The following is a 23,065-nucleotide window of genomic DNA, read 5'->3' on the forward strand; positions in this document are numbered from 1 at the left end:
AATTACGAAGCATATAGTATAATATATGATTATAATACTCTATATTTAACATCATATCTTTCGTTATAGCTCAATTTTATCTAATAAGAACGCACACGATTCATTAGTGTTTTTCTTAAATATGTATTACATACAAAAAAAAAGCAAAACAAATATTAAATCGTGCATTGCACGAGACTAACCTAGTACTAAAGTAATTACATATCATAACTATCCACGTGGCAGTTTTTTATAAAAAAATTTCCCTCCAAAACTATTGTTGACATAATTCTTTTATTTTTTAATCTATTTTATTTATTTTTTTACTTCAAGGTAAAACTAACATTTTTAAAATTTTATTATAGCTAAGCAGTTAATTAGAATATTTATCTTCTTCATTTTAGATCAACACGACTAATAGATAAAAAAGTATACTCTAGTATTATAGTAGTTAGATTTTTGTGGCCCATGCTATTGTAAATTTGTAAGTGTGGCAAATACTACACCTCTCACACCCACACACACTAAAATTTAGAATTTTCCTGAATCATATCTTCCTCAACCAAATTCCAAAAAACATTTTCAATTTCCCGGAAATTTCAGAGACAAAATTCCAAAAATGCCCCTACTTCTCCGGCCACCGTCGCCGTCACCACCACTCTTCCACTCATTCTCCGGCGACCACCCTAACCTGAATTTCATTCTCTCTCCAAAACTCAATAATTTTCCTCAGCATCATCGGACGACGTCGCTTTCCGCCTCCCGAAACGTTGACTCGTTCACCCAGAACTCGGGGTACTTGTTCAAGCTCAGTGACTCGGAGGCGGAGTCGCTTTCGGAGTACGATATTGCGAGCATTGGTTCGATTTACAGAAGGAAGCCTTTGATTTTGGGTCGTAGGTTGTTTCAGATTGGTACTACGCTTGGAAAATGGTTCGGAATTCGGTATATTGATGGGGTTATGGAGAGGGCTGATACCATGTTCAAGGTGATTGAATTTTCTTTCTATTCTTTCAATTTCTTCTTGGTTGCAATTGCGTTGTAAGGGCAGAATCGTCTATTCCCTCCGTCTCATGATATAGTGTCCGTTTTCATATTCATGATCAAACTTTTTAACTTTGACTATAGTCATGTGAGGTAGTGTTGTATTTGTCTCCAATGTGTACTTTATTATATTATCAAGTTTTTATAATTTTTTTTTAAAATTTGTAAATTAAGATTTATGGTCAAAGATAGACTGTCCAAACAAAATAAAAGATTATATATTATATGATGACCGATGTTGTTTAGAATGTAGAAATAGAATTCATGCTTCATAGTTTAGGAATAGTTGTAATGTTTTGACTTTTACATTAATCATGGACTATCTTTGTTGATTTATACTTGTTATAAGTGTAGATATTGGTTAAAGTTATAACAAAGTGACAATCATGAAAATAGAAACATTACAAGTATTTTGGAGCAGAGGAAGTATGGAATACATGTGAAAAAAATTAAATGATAAAGAGATATATATTCGATTTCGACTCTATCTCAATTTCATATCATCATCAACAACAACAACAAAGTCTTACATGAATTGTCATAAGGAACTGTCCAATATAGATAAAGGGACATAACAAGATAATGAATTGAAAGAGTTTGGAAAAAGTGGGTAAAGTGAGAAAAAGAAAGAGCATCCAATTAAAAATTAAGAGAGTTCTAAAGAAACCCAAAAATAAAATTCAAAAGTTTTAGTAGAGTGATAAAACATGCGAGTAAAAATTATAAAGGTAGAAAACCTTAGCAAAGAAAAAAAATTCATAAAACACGAATTGGGTAGAAAAAGTAAATACTAATATAAAATCAACTAAAGTATATATGAAATCATGACACGTCGTTGACGGTGAATTTTTACCGTCCACACACCCATATCCAACACCATATTTCCCTCAATCCGCAAAGCACATCTTAAGTCGGCCATTCTTGGGGTCTATTAATAAGTGGCTCCATCTTAAAAGACACCTTCAACTCTTGTTTACAAGACCTCATGATCTTTTTTTTTGGGGTCTATAAGAGTATAGGGGCCAAAAAGGGCAATGACGTTGAAGGGATTCCATTACAAGTCTTTGATAGATCATCCTAACATTTTACCAGTTTAATTAGGATTGGTTGTTACTAGACAGTTTATTCCTATGGGCACAAGGTTAGGGTCATGATAAAAGAGTTTTTATTGGACATGGCTTTCAATGGACGTGATCTCTACTCTTTATTGGAAAGGGTCATTATTGGCCTATAGGGACAATATGATATCCTAATAATTTGTGTAAGAAAATATAGAGTTGTCAAGGTTAATAAATTTACTTGTATAGTAAAGTGTTACCTTTTTTTTTTTTTTTTTTTTTTTTTTTTTCATCTCTTCTTTTCCCCTCTTTTATTTGGCCGTCCGCTATTGTTCTGCTATTGACCACACTAGCTTTTGGCCTGTTTTAAGATGACCCTCTGTTAATCCACACCGACTCGACCTGGTCCACCCGATAGCCAGGTCCGACATCCACTATTGTACATCACTGTACCTTTGTAGAGTTTGGACTTTATCAAAACTATATAAACTATTGCTCGATGGGGCCTTGGGGAAGCTAACGTTTGGTAGATTATCAGCTAAAAGCAAATAGATGTTCACTATTAAATTGTATCATGATCAAGGACATAATGTGACGTTGACTCAGGTGCAATATTCTTACTTGAACGTCTTGGAGTGCTGCAATGGTTGTGTTGGTTTTGACCTTGAAGAGTTTTGACATTTGACTATGTTGTTTCGTTAGAAATTTTAACAAATGTTTCTTCTTGATGTTTGCAGGTTCGAGCGGCTGAGCTTCGGAAAATTCTGGTTGAACTCGGTCCGGTATTGATAAGTCACATCGTCTTTGGATTCCATGATGCTGTCTCCAATTTGTTCATTCATGTTTTTGTGCTTTTGAATTATGCATAGCTTGGTTCACATGCATTTAATGTATCTGTTATCTCCATGAATTTCTGTTTGGTAACTCCATGCTCTGTCCTGTCGATGGTTTAGATATTTGTTATCACCTGATATACTACTAGAGCACTAGGTGCTGGTTTTCTAATGGATGATATTTAAAAGATGAATATCCTTTACCAATAGTCTGTTGTTTCTGTGCATGTCTCAGCCACCAGAATAATTCTGTCTTGCACTTATTTTATTATTCCTATTATTGCAGGTTTCTGCATGGTTTTGTTTATATATTGGAAGATTGGGGATAAAAATAAGGAAGGGAAATAAAATTTCTATATGGATTGTGTTTTTTATTTTTTTTGTTTGTGCTAGCTTATGACTTGGTTCATTTCTATTTCTTGGGTAACCCATCTCAAGCTTTTCTTTCTCACTGCAGGCCTATGTCAAAATTGCTCAGGCTATTTCATCTAGATCTGTAAGTTGCCTGTATCATCAATTTAGTGTTTGTTGATGCTGATCTACTGTTTTGGATTTGTTTAATATGTGTATCTGTACAAGTAATACCATTTTGCTTTGAATACTTTCTATTTCTCAAGTTTTTGACCGAGTATTTCCTATTCTTTGTCTTCTGTAAACACGGAGGCTTGGAGCAGTGACTGGAAGCACCATTTAAAATAATTCTTTGGCTGTCAACTTATGCAAAAGGAAGTAGTACATGTAGAGAAAAAGAAGTTGCACACAATTTCTACTGAATTTTAGGGTGCTGTTCTATTCAGCACTTATCTAAACTTAGAATTTATTTTAGTTGTGAGTTGAACTCGGATGAACTTGCTTTTCCTAAATAGAACTTATCCTAATTTTTTTTTTCTTCATGAAATTAGTGAATTTAAGGTGAGGAGAGCATAGCCTTAAATTTCTTATGATGAGGTACCAAGGTACATACTTTGGTGGCATTATCAAATAAGGGTGTTCGTATCACAAATATATTGACATAATTTAGTATTATAAAGAGAATCAGAGATTGGGAATAAATATCAGAACATGTGCAGGAGAATTAGGGAATTTCCCCATTACAAATGGGTCACATTATGCCATTACACAAGTCCTTTCTTTGTTGCAGTTATCCTGAACAAGCTGACACGATGACAGGATTAGGAGCCAATGTGCTGTTTGCAGATGATATTGGTTTATCGATTGAATTTAGACCATTAGAGCAGGTTTTCATGCAAAGTTAGATCTTTCATAGTATCCTTATTGGATGAGGAGCCAATGTGCTGTTTGCAGATGATAATATTATTTTTTAAAAGGTGAAGATTTTTTAAAAGGTGAAGTGAATAGGGCCTAATTAAGGATACTATGAAAGAGAGATGGTGGCGGCAATGGTTTGGAAATGTCCAACACCAACTGTAACACCTCTTAAAGTGAACCTTATTGGGAGGAAGAAATTTGACATAAAAGTGTTTTGAACCTACTAGTAGCCTTTTCTCAGGCGTTGGGGGTGATGTGGCACTTATCTTGTATTAAAATGAGTTTGGATTAATCATTATCTTTGTGATTAGCTAGAATTATACGAACATGTAACCAGGTGTATTTTTTCAAGATGTGTTCAGTTGTTCTCATAGAGACGTCGTTGTGGAGTTATATACTCTTTCTTCCCACCAAATTTTCCTAGTTGGAAAATCAGCACTGTAGTATATAACAATCACCGGTCCAGCTCATTTGATAAAGGGACATATTTTATAATTCACTATGTACCAGTGTTGGCAAGTTGCAATTACTTCCTCTGTTTTTTTTTTTTAATCGCAACATTGGGGATACCTGCTTGCCATTTCATAACTTTAATATCTCAAATTGTGGTTTTAGCAAAGAATATAAAAAGTTGATATTTTGAAAGTTTAGTTTGAGACAAATCTAAAAAAATCCCACATGACTATGTTTTTTTCCAATGTATAAATCATAAAAGATGATCAAAGGAGCACTTGTGAATAGTGTAACATTCTAAATATTCGATTAAAGAAGAACAAAGGAAGTTTTAATCAATGAAAGGTATTTTTGTCTAGCTATGTGGAACTGCTTTGGGATAATTAAGTATCATAGTTTATCTTGGTCAAACTTTACTTTGTCATTGACAAAAAAAGTTTTATTCTATGCTACTGAAATCTTTCTTGGCAAAGTAAAGTAGAAGCTTTTGCTTAATTTTGTACTCCTTTTTATTGATCCTTAGAAACTTGTTCTTCTGATGTATGAACTGTTGTGTGAACTGTTTTCAATGTTACTAAAACCGTTCACTCTTTCCATCTATTGGATGAATGTCAAAAAAGCAAGAATCTAACAAAGGCTCTTTGACATTCTTCCTCTTGCTGTCATAAACTCATGTTTATGTTTTTATCTTATGCATCAATTCTTCTCGTAGGACTTAATTCCACCATCGTACTTGGATGAACTTTCAGTGTTACAAGACCGTATAGCTCCATTTTCCAATAAAGTGGCATTTAATACCATTGAGAAGGAACTTGGGATGCCGATAGATGAAATCTTTTCAGAAATTTCATCAGAGCCAGTAGCTGCTGCATCTCTTGGCCAGGTATCAGTAATTGTTGATTCAAGGTTGATGTGGAAAAGAGTAAATTACATTTTAGGGTTATATATTTGGTGCTCCTTTCTGCGTTCTGATATAAATGATATCAATGTCATCATCTTGTTACTGAGAGATGGAGGGGGAGAGAGGGATGGGGGGCAGGATTGGGCTACCATCTGGCATGAGAGGGATGTTGAATGCATGTATATAGGATCATGACTTTGTGAGCAATAAGAAATCTGGTTTGTTTTTGGGAATCTTAGCCTATGTAGGCTCATACTACAGGAAACATGTCAATTTTTTTTCTGGGACTACTCCGTTCCTAATTAAATGCATCTCGTGTTGGCACATAGTTTTAGAAGAATCTTTGGATAGTAATATTATATTGTGAAAGTGATGCAAGTGGGTAAATTATTTATTAAATAAAAGGGATAAATAAGAAAGAGAAACCATAAAAAACTCTGAGTGAAGATCATGGCATAGGAGAGAGACAATTATAGATGGTTACCCAATATAGAAGTGAGACATTTATTTTGGAACGGCCAAATAAGGCAAGTGATGCATTTATATAGGAATGAATGGAGGGTTTATTATTTCCGACGAACTTATGTGTCCCTAGTTTCTGTTGTGAAACTTTTATTCAACTGACACTTTGTACTTTTCATTTCTGATTAAGAAAAAGATTTTCTAACCAAAAGAACGTTTTAATAGGTTTATCAAGCTAGACTTCGGGCAAGTGGACAGGTGATTGCTGTCAAGGTCCAGAGACCTGGTGTAAAAGCTGCTATTGCCTTGGACATATTTATATTGCGTTTTGTTGCAGGGATAATTCGGAGGGCAGGAAAATTTAATACAGACTTACAGGTAATGATGCTATTTCCTTCTTGCAACAATTATAAACTTAAACATTCACAGGGGATGATGCATGACAGTAATAGAGTCGTTGATTCAGCTGATAACAAAATCATGCCACATGACATCAAGTGTTACACTTTTCATGACACCAAAGAGTACACTTCCACAATGCATTAACATTGCTTGAATTGCAATTGTAACCTCACCACAATTTAAATCCTAACTGTGATGCTCTCAGGTTTTTTGAATATGGAAATAATACATACAAAAACAAACAAGCAAATGTTGGCCTTCACTTCCTTGCCACTGAGGCACTGATGGACATCCTATGTTCTTGTTTTGAGAGGTTGAATGGACCTAATTTTATTCCCTGCTGTCCTCCCTCTTTCCTCTTTTCCAGTTGATGTTTCATTATAGTTACTCTTCTTAGCACTTTCACTTGCTTATGAGCTTTGTTCCTGGTCAGCTGCAGCCATGCCATCTTGTTCTCATTTATTTTTTTCCAGGTTTTTATTTTTTAGTTTTAGGATCTAGACACACACAAGTCAAGACCTTGTTTTTTCTTTTCGCAAATTCCCTCTTTGTTTTTAGACTTTAGATCTTGGTCTACCTTCTCCCTATTTAGCATGTATAGTATGATATATCAATGTTCTCTTTGTTACTGGCTAAACAGACTTTCCTCGACATCCCATAGATGGTTATTTTTGTGCAGAAAGTCAGTAGATTCTGAGTGACCTATGAACACAGCAGGTCATATGTATAGTCCAGTCTTGGAGAATCTCATTGTAGACTATGTGCAGTGATATTGAATGAAAACTGCCACTGTTTTGTTGTAAAGGCTTGTAAAATGCAGTGGATCTTGCTTCTATGGCCTATGGGATGAATTAATGATTGTCATTGAACGGCAAAAGGTCTTATGTTAGTTCTTGATATTATTGATTGCTCATGTCTGAGTGAATTCGAATGTGTGTGATACATATCAATCCATATCAATGATATATAATTGATCTTTATGGAATGATTCCTAGTATTGTACATAAACATGTATTTCTAGGACTATTCATCATTTGTTCATTATATTCTTTTACAAATAATTAGGAAATGTTATGAAATAAAAGTTGCAAATATAAGTTCTGATTAGGAATCCACATCATTTTTTTTCTTCTCTTTCTATTGATGATTATAATTAAACAAGTGGATTATTATTTGCAGGCAGTTGTTGATGAATGGGCGTCAAGCCTTTTTAGGGTAAGTTTATTTCCTTTGATCATCATGTCTGCATATTTCTATGATCATCTACGTGCCTAAAATTTTGACTGAGGGCCTTTTTTTGGCTATTGGCTCATCTCGTACTTGCTTTTGTTCTTAATTATAGGCATGATAGGTGTCACCTCTGTGTTGAAAATTATGACAAAATTTCCTTTACCTTTGGGAAAAGGGTACATTGCTGCATTTTTTACTATCCTACTAACTGAAGGAAAGATTTTGGATGCTACTAGTATAATGCATTTTCATTAGTTACTTCTTTCTCAGATTCTATTTTCTTGTCCTGTCTGTTGCTACTTTCTCTCTATTTTTTACACTTACCATTATCATTTTATTTTAAATTTGTTATAATGGTCAAATGTGAGAGATGAGATAAGAAATATCCTTAGAGCTTCATAATGAATACAGGTAAATCAAATTGAAAGAAGCAAACAATGGATTAAAATTCAGGTGAGTGAGGCTAATTATATATTAAAACGTTGGAACTTTTAAGGTTCTCTTTGGCAAGGAATTTTCTGTGTGTAGGTAATGACAATGAGTACTGTCCTTGTTATTTTCAATTTTACTATGACTGAAATATCCAATGGTTGAAATCGACTTTACAAATTTGAACTGATTTTTAACGACTAAAATTGATTTTTGCTCGTGACTGATATTAAGTAATCATGGATCTTTTTAACTAGATAATAATGGCCAGTATCATATTTGCTGAATGATGAACTATAGTTATACATCATCATCGACTTCATTATTATTACTGAACAAGATTTAACTAAGAGATGACATAGAATTTTAAGTTTGGGTGGCTCAGATAGAGAGCAGGGGGTTATTGTTTGGGTTTATGAGGGTGGAAATTTACAATAGCAAGGTTTTAGGTTGTCAAAAAAGCAAGGATAGGGAAAGAAGTTATTAAAATTCAGTTGAAAACTTCTCTTTTTGATTGTTATTGCCGATCATTAATTCCGATGGTTCTTTTGATGTTGTCATTAGTTTTAACTTTTAAAGCTACTATTGGTGCTACATGATGTCACGACATGATCTTTTACCTTTTTCTTTTCTCCTTGTCAATAGTGGTATGATGAAGGTGGTAAGAGTAGGTCCTGATTATATTTTGTTCCTATATCCAAACTGATAACATTACAACCAGGAACCCTTGAAGGTCTCTTTCAAGTCTCTATTCTTTTAGACAAGGCATCTTTTGAATTTGTATGAGTCCAATTTTATTTTATTTTATTATTATTTATTTTTTTTTTTTGAAAATTTCCTCTGTATATAGAATAAAAAGCCCTAGTTTGGTAGTGTAGCTACATGCCTACAATGATAACGACCTAATATGATGTTTATTGAGGTAGGGGTTTGGAGAGGTTCGTATCCTTACCCTTTTATGTAGATGCTTTTTGAAAGGCTGTTCACAAGGGAAATATAAAATTGAACAAAAAGAATGTAATATGTTTAAAAATAAAGATCAAAATAGATAATGTGATAGAAAGAAAAGTTATTCATGATAGTAAAATAATACTAATTGTATTAATATGAGTAATGAATTTGCATGTTGAATGAACAACTATACAGTTATATAATTATATAACTGTATATTTTTTTGAGGTAATTTTAGAAAATAACACCATAAAAAAACCCAAATTTTGATTATAACACCACAAAAAAAAAAAGTTTTTATTATAACACCACAAAAAAAGTTAAAAATTTGATTTCACCACCAGTTATTAACGCCATCCAAAAAACCGTTACTAGACCCCACATTGTACACGTGTCACTTATCTATTGGATTAAAAAAAATTTAAAAATAATTAGGAAAAAAAAAAAAAGAAAAACCCTAAACTCTTAACTCGGCCACCACTTTCACCACCGGCGCCGGTTCTACCTGGCCCACCGTCATCACCCCAACCCGCGCTGCCGACTACCCTAAGCCGACCAACGAAACCAGGATAGCCCAGCCAGCAGACCACCTGAACCACGCACCACACAATACCGGCGTACCCAGCCTCAGCCCCGATTCCCCGATTCGATTTTGGGCGCGGGTTTGGGTTCAAGTGACCTGTGAGTCTTTGACGGTGAGGGTGAGAAATTTAAAGCGGTATTTGGGTTTGGGTTTGGGTTTGGGTGAGGGGTTGAGTGTCGGCGACGGATCTGGGTAAGGGAGGGGACTTCGGCGACGGATCTGACGCCTTGGGTTTGCGCCGTGGGGTGGTTTTCGGGAAGTGGGAAGGCAAGACTGGGTGCGTGGTGGGGCTGGTTTTCGTCGGTTTTGGGTGGGGGCTGGGGGTTCCGACGGGCGACAACCTAGGCTTGAGTTTCGGCGGCCAGGGCTGGTGAATCCGGCGGTGAAGCTGGTGGCTCCGGCGGTAAAGCTGGCTGGGCTATTCCATAGATTTTTTAAAAATATTTTTTTTCTTTTTTTTTTATTTTAATTTTTTTAAACCAGTAGATTATTGACATGTGTCAATTATGGGCCCCACTTAACGGTTTATTTGGATGGAAAGGTTAACTGGTGGTGAAATCAAATTTTTAAGTTTTTTTGTGGTGTTATAATAAAAACTTTTTTTTTGGTGGTGTTATAATCAAAATTTGGGTTTTTTTATGGTGTTATTTTCTAAAATTACCTTTTTTTGATTAAATTAAAAAAAAATACATTTATATAATTAGGAAAACATAGGTTTTTCTAAGCAAGTCACATTCCTCTATCTTCCTGGAATTTAGATTCCAAATACTTCATCTTAGAGTTTTTCCCCCTGTTTCTTTATACAAGGTACACACCGTTTCCGAAATTTTATATAATTTTGTAGTCATGTTGTATTAAGGTGAAAAGGCTCTAAAACTCTCTGTTGTGGTGTCTGAGACAATGTCTGACAAGTGTCCTCAATTATGTGTTAGTCTAGACTTTTGCTCTGGTGTCCTATTTGGCTTCTTTTTATTGCAAGATCAATATTTAGAGTTTTGTGTTGACCTTAATTAAGGATGACTGCCTATGGGCTGCTTATAATTTTGGTTTGGTTTCTGAATCAAGTCTCTTCTCCTTTTTGTTATTTGGGACATCTTTGTTCTTTCTTCTGTCTTCTTAGAAAGAAATTTTGCATTCTTTCCTGTTTTTCCTCAGCTCTCCCTGCCTCGTCATATCTGTTTGATTCTAGTATGTAATTTTCTTTCAATACCTGCAGAGAGTTGTATGGTGGTCTTCCTGATGTTGTGGTTCCCCAGATGTACATTGACAAAACAACTCAGAAAGTCTTAATCATGGAATGGATTGAGGTAAATATCATTCTATAGCTTCTTATTGCCTTTTACACAGTTTCCTCATCAGCACATTTATTAAATTAGTTTCTGGACATTTTTTTTTTCCCAGATAATTTGGACTACTTTAATTCAGTGTCTGATTAAAGAAGTTTCAGATGAGCAGTGTGAAAATGCGTGATAGAAAATTTTTAAAATTTCCTGCATATGAAAATGTTGTGCTCCATTTTTGTTGATATATTTGGTGGGGTACACTTTTGTGTTTTCCAGAGTGCACTGTAGATAAAAAATTTCTGCATACATGATAACATAAAATCCTCTCTTGCTACTTCCAAACATATAGTTAATAAACAGAGGTGAACTTGTGTGTTCTCCAGTTTACAGTTGGTCATTCTTCATGAGCCTCTTCAAACAAGCTTCTCATGTAAAGGTTTTAAGTTTTGTAAGGACCTTGGAATTTTGGAGGATATAGGCACTAAGGAAGAGCTGAGGCATTTGGAGATTAATGCAGGTTATGAAGTGAACTACAAGAAAGTATATCAGGACAATCTCTATTTCTCTAAAGAGGTTCTCCGATCTGGAGTCATTCTTTATTGATCAGGACAACCTTGAATGAGATTCTCCAATCCAGAGAGTCCACTAGCATACAGCATTGGTTAATTGAGCCGGTAGATTCTTTGGTGGAAGATCCAAGAAGGAGCACTGTCCTCTCTGACCAGAGGGTCAGAACTTCAGCACTATGAACTATAAATTGTTCTCCAGCTTGCGATTTTCCCAGTTATGAACTTACCCCATTCCAAACTTGAGAGCACAATAACCATACCATGCACTACCTCCATAACTCCATTCTTGAAAGTTTTTCACATTATCTATTTTAATAAACCACATTTACTACATTACCCCACAATATTTACACCTTTCCACTCACTCTTATATTTCCACCTATTTCTTACACCCACCCATCATTTTACACATCTTCTCTTACTTTTTTCCACCTTTTTCTTATACCCATCTACCTTTTTTCAATCTCTATTACTTTATCCACCTATTATTTTACACCTACTCACCAGATCAACACTATCTCATTATTCTCTCCCATTGTCATAATTTGTGTGCAAATAGTAACGGTAAAGAACTTTTGCGAACGAAAATGAACTTCTACAAAGTAGAATAAGACTCATGAAACCTGCAAATATATTTCTAATTGATGAAAATATTCAATTGCTTGCTATATGCAGGAGCATGAGATGGTAGTTGTTAGAGCAAATGTTTGATTATTGAAGTAATTAGCAAAGAACAATTAAGAAATCTGATAGTAAAAGAGACAAGAAATTGGAAGGTGGGAAAATCATTCAAGCAATTACTTGAAGACTATAAAACCCACCCAAAGCAAGGAGAATAGTTGTATTGATTTTAATTAAGTAATCTCTCACTAATTTCCACTCTAAAGCACATGGGTTTCAAGAACAAGAACCCTAGTTCTCAATGTGTTTCTCTCAATTTGGGGATAAATAACAAAATAACCCCAAATGGGTATTTATACCCCGTCAATATTGAGTCAGATATCAGGTAGGCACGAATGTGCCAAATATGGCACGGACGTGCTAGCCTAGATAAATAGACCAGAAGCTACTGGTCGTCTGGAACTCTGGCTGCACGGAAGTGCCAAATTTGGCATGGACGTGCAGCCGTGTTCATGTCAGCACAGACAGCTCATAGTAAACCAGCTATAACTTCCTCGTTTCTCATAGGAATTAAGCTTATGACATATCGTTGGAAAGCTCTTGAAACAAGCTTTCACCTTTAACTTGAATCATCTAAAAATTCAAAGTAGTTTGATAGATATGCTCAGTTGAAGTTGACCCATTCCATTTTTCCTTGTTTAACACAAGTACTTCATCCTTTAGCTTATATGCTAAACCTCGATTGATTCTCAAGTCATATTCCAACAGTAGTGTTTTGAATCCCTATTAGAGTACTAAACTGAATTGTTGCTGGGCACATGTCACAAACTTACTTATCATCCCAATGCTTTGATGACCAGCTTGGTTAATTCCTACTTAACACCCTAGAAAACCATCTATATCAGATCTGTTGTGAATACCAGCATGTTAGATTTTTTTTGGTAGGAAGATAACTTCTTGGGTTACCTTATGCTTCAAGAAGCTTAGCTGTTGGAATTTTCCTTATTTTGACTTAGCAGGTCTAAGTGAAGCTTTAAAAAACTGTAAACATTATTTTCCAATTTGTTTTCATCCTAGAAATGAGAGAATTAATTGATTTTTTTTATAAAAAAAATTTTATTCAAGAAGCGTTTCACATAAGTTTAGAATCTTTATGACACAGTTAATTAAGGTGAGATTTATTTGTTGAATTCCAGACTTTGTATCTTCTTGTGAGCTTTTAATTGTTTTGGTAAATTGCTGGCCATTCTTATAATTCAATCTAAGAACTTAGAGGCCTTAGCTTGGATTGTGGTGATCCGTTTCCGTAGTCTCTACCAATAAACTGGCTTAGTGCTTCTAAGATAGTTTTGTGTCCTTTATTACTATTAATAACACATAAGCAACAAAAGAAAATTCCTTTTTTCGTTGGTTTGTCTTGTTTGTTCAACATGTCCAGTGGTTCAGATAGTGTTCTACACAGTACCTCAGTTTCTTATGTACTCCCTGCACCCCCTTTTGTTTGCTCCATTGGAGGAGAGTATTAACATTTGGTTGAAAGAATTGATGAGAGAGAAAAGTGGTGGGGTTAAATGTAGTCGTTGTGAGAGTAAAGTTGTGGTCCCCAACAACCAAAAGTAGTATGGAGCAAACTTAAAAGGACGAACTAAAAAGGAAAATGGGGCAAACATTAAGGGACAGATGGAGTAATAATTTAACTTTTGGACTGAAATGTATTTTACAATAACATCAATTCAACAAGTTTGTTCATACATTATTAATATTAACTTTATAGCAAGTTGATACATGAAGGTAAAGAATGATATTGTCGGTACTAAACTATAAGTTTGACTTTGATGGGTTTAGACTATTATACTGTAGTATTATCATTTGTTTACTGATATGTATGATCTTAGGATTCTCTAACTTAGTTCCACAATTAGATTAATAGTCCTTGCTTATCTTATTTGTTCTGTTTGTATGTTATCTCATTGTTTTTGACGTTTACTTTCTTTTAGGGGCAAAAATTGGCTGAAGTTAAAGATCTTTATCTGGTTGAGGTAAATTCTTTTATTGGATGGTGTTGAGAAAATCTTTACATTTATTCTATATTCAGATTCTATAGCCTAATGAAAAATGTGTTCATGGACAGGTAGGAGTTTATTGCTCATTTAATCAATTGCTGGAGTATGGATTTTATCATGCAGATCCACATCCTGGAAACCTTCTGCGCACATATGATGGAAAACTAGCTTATTTGGGTAATTGGGTTATCTCTCTCTCTCTCGCTCTCTCTCGTGCAATGGCTGTGATGTGTGATCTGTGTCTGTTTTTCCATTTCAATTTTCAGTGTCTGCCTTGTTTTTCCCTTATTTACATGAAGTTTGCTGGGCTTTTCTTATTTCTTTATCTATTTTCTGAATTGTGAATAATTTCATTTCAAGGACACCCATGGCTCTCATTCTGTGATAAAAATTAACATGTCTTTAAACTTTTGGAGTGATAGAGGGTTGGTATTTTGTTTGTGTTTGCTTGCTGCAATTTCCAAGTTTTGTCTGCCTGATGGATGTGGAAGAGTAATGCACTATCTGGTGCTATATGACATAATTTTTAAGTTAAAGAGAGTAGAAAACCATAAAACAGGACAACCAAAGGTCGATTTAGCCTATTAAAAAATCATGAGAATGCATGCCAATGGTGATGGATATTGCAAATATGCAGCTCAACACCAGATGCCAGATTAAAAAAAAAACCACACACACATGTTAGTAGCCATACTAAAGAAAAAAATGCACTTATATTCACCAAAGCACCCAAAAGCCTGCCATAGATGCACACTTTTAGTTTTTGAGACCTCCCTCTGCTATATTCTCCTTTGCTATCCACCTTGCCTGCTTGTGGCCTCACAAAGAAAGCAAAACACATCCAGCGCTTGAATCTTTAACTAAAAAGCGAAGATCGAAAAACATTAGCCACCTCATTCTGAAGGAAGAGATGAGGTTAGTGAATAGTGACATGAGTTTAAATTTTATTTGTACGAGGATTACAAGGTAGTAAAGTACCATATTTGCCTCTCTTACTGTGTTACTGGAGCATATTTAACTACCAGTAACTTTGGAGATGAGAGTTTAAAGTGTTCTTGTGAATCTTGTCACCACCTTTTCAGACTCATATTGGTGAAAGTCTAAATATCTGTGTAATGTAATTGAGGCACAAGGTTAACAGATGGTTGACAAAGTTCTACAACCTATAAGACTACAACATTATCAATACCCCAAAGCCTATATCAAGGCTCCTTCATATCCTTCCCTGGGAAGGAAAGCGGGGTTGGGTGTGTGCAACAACAATCTACTACTACCTCCGTTAAATATTAGTTGCAACTTTGGAATATTTTATATCTCACAAATAATGCCCCAAAGTTGCAACTAATATTTAACGGCGGTAGTATTTCACAATAATTAAGAAGCGTAGATGTTTATTGCAAAATGAATATTTAGTCCATTGCAATCCAAAAACTATGGAATAATGATTCTTTGGCTCCATTTTGAAGCAACAACGTGCTTCTGTGGTGTTTATATATGAATAACTACTGATTAAACTTTTTTTGCTGGTATAGCGAGTCTGCATGGTATAAAAGAATTAGTGTGTTGGTAGAATGCACCATTGTGAACTACCTTTCCAAATTTGTTGTCAAAATCTCTTGGAGACTTTGGGAAAGACTAAATAGCATGGTTGCTTTGAAACCCCTGAAAGCTATTACTCTTATTTTGTTTATGTGTTAAATGTAAGAGTATATACCAAAAAGAAAAAAGGGGTATGTTGGGTATATACTCTCTCTCTCTCTCTCCTTTCATCCTTTCTTGTTATGCTGTTGCTTGTCCTTCCCCTTCTCTCTCTAAAAAGCATCAAACCAAGAGTCACTTCCTGTCATAAATTGGAATTTTGAACCCAAATTTTGAATGAAAAATTTGCTCAACCTCCCAACTGGAGCATATAGTCACTAATGTACCCAAAGCATAAGGACTAGGGGAAGTGCATCATATACTGTTGCAATTGATGCATTGTGCAGCTTGTTTGTTTGTTTATTTATTTCATTTTATTTCTTTTATGCGAGGACATTTGCGTTACAAAGTCACCCTGTAAGTCTGTAAGTATTACTAGGGCGCAAGTACTTTTCATTTTTCTCATATTCTTTTGTTTTTTCACTTCCAGACTTTGGCATGATGGGTGATTTTAAGGAAGAACTGCGTAATGGGTTCATTGAAGCTTGTCTTCATCTTGTAAACCGGGACTTTGAAGCGTTGGCTAGAGATTTTGTTACTCTTGGGTATCTTGTAGTAATGTTCCTGTTGTATGTTTTCTGTAGTAGGCTTTCAAATACAATCCATTTCTGATATGCAGTTGATCTTGACAGGCTTCTTCCACCAACTTCAGAGAGAGATGCTGTCACAAAGGCATTAACAGGTTTCAATCTCTTGTGTACTAAAATATTCTGTTGCCATGGCTAAATACCTAAATTCTGAGGTTGATCATGGTAAAACTTCTTTTTTCCAGGTGTCTTTCAAAATGCTGTTTCTAGAGGAATTCGCAATATAAGTTTTGGGGATCTCTTAGGTGACCTGGGAATTACCATGTAATCTTCAATTTACCCTATTAAGAATGACTATTTTGCTTTGTTGTATCAAGAATGACTTTTTGGGGTTTCAAGGTAAAAAAATCTGTATGAGGAAATGGATTTGTTTAAGGTATAGAGAAGGCAAGGAAGAATAATCCCATACCTCAGAATTATATTACCTGTTGTAGTAATTGTGAATTTTTCTTCTTGTCTACTAGGAGTGGTGGTGTGAGAAACAATGATTTGCATCCAATTCTTTGTTTATATGTAAAAAAAAGTTAAATATTGAAGGACAACAAGGGAGTCATATGCTAGCAGAGGGCTAGAAACTAAGAAATTACCATTCCTAATTTTAGCATGTAAAATTTTATGCACAGATCCAAGGAAGACTAGGAAGACTGATGGTCAAAATGCTGAGCCTGGATTTTAACACTATGATAGTCCAAACTCTGAAAAGGAAAACTTATTAACATAAACTAGCGCTTCTCACAAAGATATGCTGGATTTTATTCAATATTAACTTTCGACTTTTGTCAAGCTAAACCAAAGTTGCTATTATTGAATGTTTGTTTTAACTTTTAAAAATTACTAGTATCAATAGATGATATGCTGTTTACTCAATAAGTTAAAAAGATTCTTTAATGAAAAATTTACACGAAACACATGAATGCCTGCATATATGTTTGAGAAAAGAGAAAAATGTCTATTGTTTATGAAATTGCAAGTGTTTAAATCTGCTTTATGGAATTTGATATTGACTGCAAGATAAAGTTCTAAAGATATGCATATATGTTGTTCATTTCAGGTATAAATTCAAATTTCAGATACCCTCATATTTTTCGCTTGTCATAAGAAGGTATTGCTTCTTTTTTAAACAGATTCAGTTCTTCGTTGTATCTTGTACTTAATGATGCTACAAATATATGTAAATGTTGATACTGAAAGTTACTTCGTATATTCAGTTACTCAGGGCTCTGTACTAAAGTCTTTTGGTATCCAGTAGTCTTGTAGCTTTCTTGAGAAGAGGCTTTGCAGTCTGTAAGTGTGCATGTAGAAGAAATACGTGTGATGTAGACCATGCAAATGCAGGGAATTCGGGTAATGATTATGAGATGCCAGTAGTTTGGGTAGAAAATTTGTGAAAATCTTTGATCATAAGATATGTGTGAAGGTCAATGAGTGAAACAGATGAATGAAAATATTGAAAGTTTTAAACATTGAAGTTTATTCAGGTGACCTGTTGAGCAAGACATAAGCATATACTCCTATTTTTTTACTTGCAACACTTCCTTTTAGGGAAATGTCTAAGTACATGGAAGATTTGCAACATGACTATATTTGGTAGTGTTTGAATAATTAAAATACCATTGCTACCGTTACTTCCCCATTTCTCCTCACCCTTTCCTCTCTATCATTTAACATCCAACAACACTAGTCAAGATCTCAGCCACACCCACCACCAGTATTAGCTGGCATCCAACCAAACCCATATCTGCTGTAAGTGGCCTTATCTATACTTGAAGCCGAATCTATTCAGATCCACCCCATCTCCTCCTTCCTCCCTCCGTCTCCGCTCCTCCCCTTCTTCCGGCAATTTACACCAGCCACCACCGCTGCAAAATTACACCAGTCAAGAACGGAACCACGGTCTGCGATTTGTTTTCCGTCTTTTAATAACCCATAGTTTTTAATTACAGAAAAATCCGATTCAATTTCCTGACCCAATATTCGTAAAAAAAAATATTTAAAACTAAATCAGAGATGTTGACTTATTTACTATGAAGATAAACAAGCCATATTGATTTTTTTTGTTGTTTATATGTAAAAATTTAGAATGGAAAACTAACGAGAATAATCATTATAACGTCATTCCAAGATAATTGTGTGTGTGTGTGCGTGTGTGCGCGCGTTTATGTGTGTGTCTGCAAAAATGATATTTGCTTTGTGTGTGTGTGTGTGGAAAAAATGTATTTGCTTGGTGTGTGTGTGTGTGTGTGCGCAAAATGATATTTTCTTTGTGTGTGTGTGTGCGCAAAAAATGATATTTGCTTCATCCTTTGTATATCAGCCTGGCTGTCTTGGAGGGTATTGCAATTAGCTTTGATCCTAATTACAAGGTTCTGGGTAGTACATACCCATGGATTGCCAAAAAGGTCCTGATGGGAAGTTCACCAAAGTTAAAGTCATCTTTGCAGTCTTTACTTTACAAGGTAGATTGTGTGTTATTATGTTTTTAATTGTTACCGTTCTCTTATGTTTAAAAAGTTTCTTTATCATGACTGCATGCTGTGTGCATTACATAATCTCTATTCCTACTGTCTTCTTAGGATGGTGTCTTCAATATTGAGCGTTTAGAGTCACTACTAAATGAGGTGAGAACCCCCACCTTGGCAGTTGGCACCCCTTTATGCCTCTGCTTGTTCTTGAATCTTACTTTTTTTAGTTGTTCTTGGGCCTATGTATATATACTTGTCATACATGTTCACTTGTAAACTCTTCTGTCTTTGAAAATTCAATTTCAAATTATTGGGTATATAAAGTGTTGTATATAACACTTGTCATACATTTTCAGTTGTGAGAATGTTTCTTTCCCAAAATTCATCTGTCGTCGAAAATTCACTTTTAAATTATTGGGCATATAAAGTGTAAAGCTGTAACTGATGCAAGATACATTAACAAAGAACAAAAAATTATACTCGCAGAATTATGTAGTACTACTACTAATACATCTCATGGCATTGCCTTTGCTACTTTTGTTACTAATACCCTTGATTTTTGTCACAACAGATGCGTCGTGCTAGACTAGATAAGACCCAAGTAAAGAAGGATGAATTTGACAAAACGATTGCTGCCAGAGATATTTTATCTTTCACATTAGCAGAGCAGGTACAGTGAACTGCAGAATCTTGATCCGCTCTTCATGTTAAATGGGCACATGTGCATATTTAATTGAAGCACGTATTCTGTCCTTTGTGGAGTTTCTTGTAGTCTCAGTATGACTTGCATATTTTTCTTATGTATTATAATAGCAAACTCCTGGTTTCACTATTGGTACATTTGGTTGAAAGACCATGTCAATACACACAAGGTAGGAGAAACGAACAAATTATACGATGTACAATGCTCACTTTGTTAATTTCTGTTCCATAATCATGAGGAATGGATTGTGCTTGAGAGCTTTTTTTGCTGTCTTAAAGTTTCATTAGGGATGTATTGGCTCCTATGGTATTTATTGTAGATGTCAGATGTGGATTATAGGGGACTACTTTGATAGGTTCTAGATGACTTATTGATTGACCTTTTTTTAAGGGGGCAAGTATCTTGTATAGACTGTAATACATTTCAAACTATATCTTACCGAAGCGATGTCCCCTATTTCTTTTGTCCGGAAAAAGCTCGTCTAAAGGAAATACTTGAAACAAAAGGAGCACTATCTCTCTGTCGTATTTCTAACTCTGTTTTATTTCAGGGTTCTTTTGTTCGGGAGATTTTTCTTGAAGAAACTGCAAAGGTGAGAATCATAGATGTGTGGTGAAAAGATCGGGGGGTGGGGGTTTGAGAGACACATATTTTGTCTGATTGCTTGTTTTTTAATTATAGGGTTTAGATGCATTGGGGATTGCTACTATAAACTCAATAGCTTCTGGACCTGCTGCATATCTACCCTTTCCTGTTCCAATTCTATCATTTCCCCTGACTGATGAGGATGTTATCAACTTGAGGAACTTCCGCCGCATTGTGCTATTGGTGTCAGGGCTACAGGACTCTGGAGTAGTAAGTATCTCTACAATTTTTTATACATACACTATCACACTGGTCAATGCAGACAACAATCAAGAACATGCACTGATGGCAAAAGAATGTTGTTTCAAAAGCGTCATCTTCAATCATCAGTTGTGATGATAAGGCTATTTCATTTGTGAGCTCTAGCATATGTATATTTAGTAGGCTAACTCATTTGTAATGCTACTGTGGCTTCCTTGTTCAATGGTATATTGTTTATTGGTCTCAATGGTTAAAATTATCAATCCCTCCATCCCTTGTTCAACTTTTTAGTCTATTTGTTTGGATGTCCAAAAAAGATCTTCATTATCCCTTTTGTTGAGCTTGCTCTATCTATTAATTTCTTCCCAATCATTTTCCTCTATTCAATATCAATATATCTGTCTATTGAATATTTTTTCTTAATCTCCGAGGTAAATAGAAGCTGGAAGATAAATATGGGACAAATTACAAAGTACTTATTTTGTTGCTGTTGGCCTGTTGCCTAACCCTTTAGCGACTGCCACGATTCCTCAAATTTATTATTTTTAATTGAACTCTTCTCATTGTTTCTTCTACTGCGATTTTGTTGCAATATTTGCAGCAGCTTCATGCCTTCATGAGGCCGTGCAGATAATATTACCATAAAGAAGATTTTCAAAAGAAATTTGGTTCTTTTTTCTATTCGACTGCAGCTTTCAAATGTTTAAAATCTATACGTGTTTTGATGTTTATTTGGGGAGGCGAACTTGCTTGAGCTCTAAATTATCTTGTTTAGTGAGCCTGCTAGTTGCTTTAAATATTCCTGTTACATGAACTCCTGAGTTTGCTGCTAGACATGCATCACTTAAAGTTGGCGTACTTGGTTAAATATAATTATTTTCTCAGAACTCTCCCGTAAGTAATGCTGTATGATCCAATTGTCCCATTAACTACACTAACTTTGCATTCAGTGCTGCTTTTTTCAAGTGTGCAGTAGGCACTTCTGGTCATACATAGGATCAGTACTCCTACACGCCTACTTTGTATACTTCTCTTACTCACGAAGTGAAGGAATTAAATTTACCTAGTGCATATGAATTCAGACTCATTACTCACTACTGGACTACTTATGAGCAGACTGAAACAGAAATGAGTCAAGTTCTTGTAAAAGCAACTCAGCAATAGATATTCTGTTCAATTTTAGTTTTGAGAGCTTCTACTTTATTTATTTTATGATACCATGCTAGATTTGCACTGGAAATAAATTAAGATCATGCTGGTTCTGTTGTAGGAAATTGAAAAGATCAATGAAAATCAGCGGTCATCAACGATGGACATATACCAGCTTTTTTATCGGCTTCCACCTACTCAGGATATTCAACCCGTCCTTGCAGTTGTAAATGAGGTAAGAATTGATTGATGTTTGTCCAATTTAAACATAATTTTTGTATGATATTAGCATTGTGAGGATAATGGCTGGATCACTTTTCAGTAAGAGATTAATAAAAATACAGCTACATGGACCAAGAAGTTGGTCAGTGATGGAAATTGTGCTCATCTTGCTTTCATAGAAAAGTAAATTAGAAGTATTAGGACTTTAGGAAATGTGAAAATCTTGAAAAACAAGGATCAGTTATGAGTTCTCATCTTTTTGGTGACATAAAAGGTTTTGTTGTAAAGATTAGAAGTATTAGCTTTCTTTTGCTAGATTATATAGATCTACATATTCAATTTCATAGTTTTTACCTTGTACCATGCACAAACGCTGTAATTCACATTTGTTGATTATATAAATGCAATCTTTTCATTATGTTACTAGTCTTAGTATATACCAAATGCATCCTAAGTTTTCTCTATTTCAGCTTCCATCAGAACAACAGCAGCAGTTGTACAGTTTGCCATCTGAGGTGCTTGCAAGATTTCTATCGCGTGTTGCTGCAAGAACAGTTCGTAGATTTTTACTTTGAAGATTCTTGTAGATCTAATGCTTCATGCAAATATGCAATGCGAAGGAATGCATACTTCCACAGAAATACTATGTCGTAGATTTGAAAACAAAAGTTCAAATTAAGTTTTGCATTAAATTTTATGGTCTTAAAAAAAAAGTTTGGTCGCATAATTGAGCCATTTACAAGGTGAAGGACTGTTCTCATTCTTATCAATACAAATGCATAAGAAATGGTAAAATGCCTTAATATGGATTTTTGTTTGTTGTGTAGATAGATTTACAATATGCACAATTTTATTATGTATATTTTTATAGATGTGAAAATTGCGACTATTCAGTCAATGAAATGTGATTTTTCTAGTAGTTTTCTGGTAAAGATTTTTGCGTAATTGAAAAGGTTAGTCTTTTACATACAAGTTGAAGAATTAGACAAAAATCATCTTCTTGGCAAGATTGATAGACATCCTTGTTAAAAAAAAATGCTACAAGATATAGTGATATAAAAGTGCACATGAAGAATATTCGATATGCAATAGTCATAGCTTTGTTGAAATGATAATTTTATTTGATTTGTTCAATTGTCATGCATTGGTTAGATTAAGATCTTGTCGTAAATGTATATTTTTATATCAATCTATTTTATTATAAAAAAAATGGAAATTTGGTTAGGACATGCGTGGTGCTTGTTTAAGCAACCTCTGCTATACCAATG

The 23,065-nt window shown here is 34.7% G+C and overlaps 1 pseudogene across 1 annotated transcript; it reads left to right on the top strand.

Moving 5' to 3' along the window:
- Nucleotides 1–476: 476 nt before the first annotated feature.
- On the top strand, nt 477–22,716 carry LOC145586382 (putative aarF domain-containing protein kinase At1g71810, chloroplastic; annotated as a pseudogene). Its single transcript, XR_014100933.1, has 21 exons — nt 477–967; nt 2,819–2,863; nt 3,372–3,410; nt 5,349–5,519; nt 6,225–6,377; nt 7,581–7,616; nt 8,026–8,084; nt 10,811–10,901; nt 14,065–14,106; nt 14,199–14,307; nt 16,259–16,373; nt 16,461–16,510; nt 16,601–16,679; nt 17,467–17,517; nt 18,730–18,871; nt 18,989–19,033; nt 19,449–19,547; nt 20,131–20,172; nt 20,262–20,435; nt 21,697–21,810; nt 22,268–22,716. The product of XR_014100933.1 is annotated as a putative aarF domain-containing protein kinase At1g71810, chloroplastic (transcript).
- The last annotated feature ends 349 nt before the right edge of the window (nt 22,717–23,065 follow it).

Source organism: Chenopodium album, chromosome 16 (assembly GCF_948465745.1).
Source record: "Chenopodium album chromosome 16, dcCheAlbu1.1, whole genome shotgun sequence".
Taxonomy (NCBI): Eukaryota; Viridiplantae; Streptophyta; class Magnoliopsida; order Caryophyllales; family Amaranthaceae; genus Chenopodium; species Chenopodium album.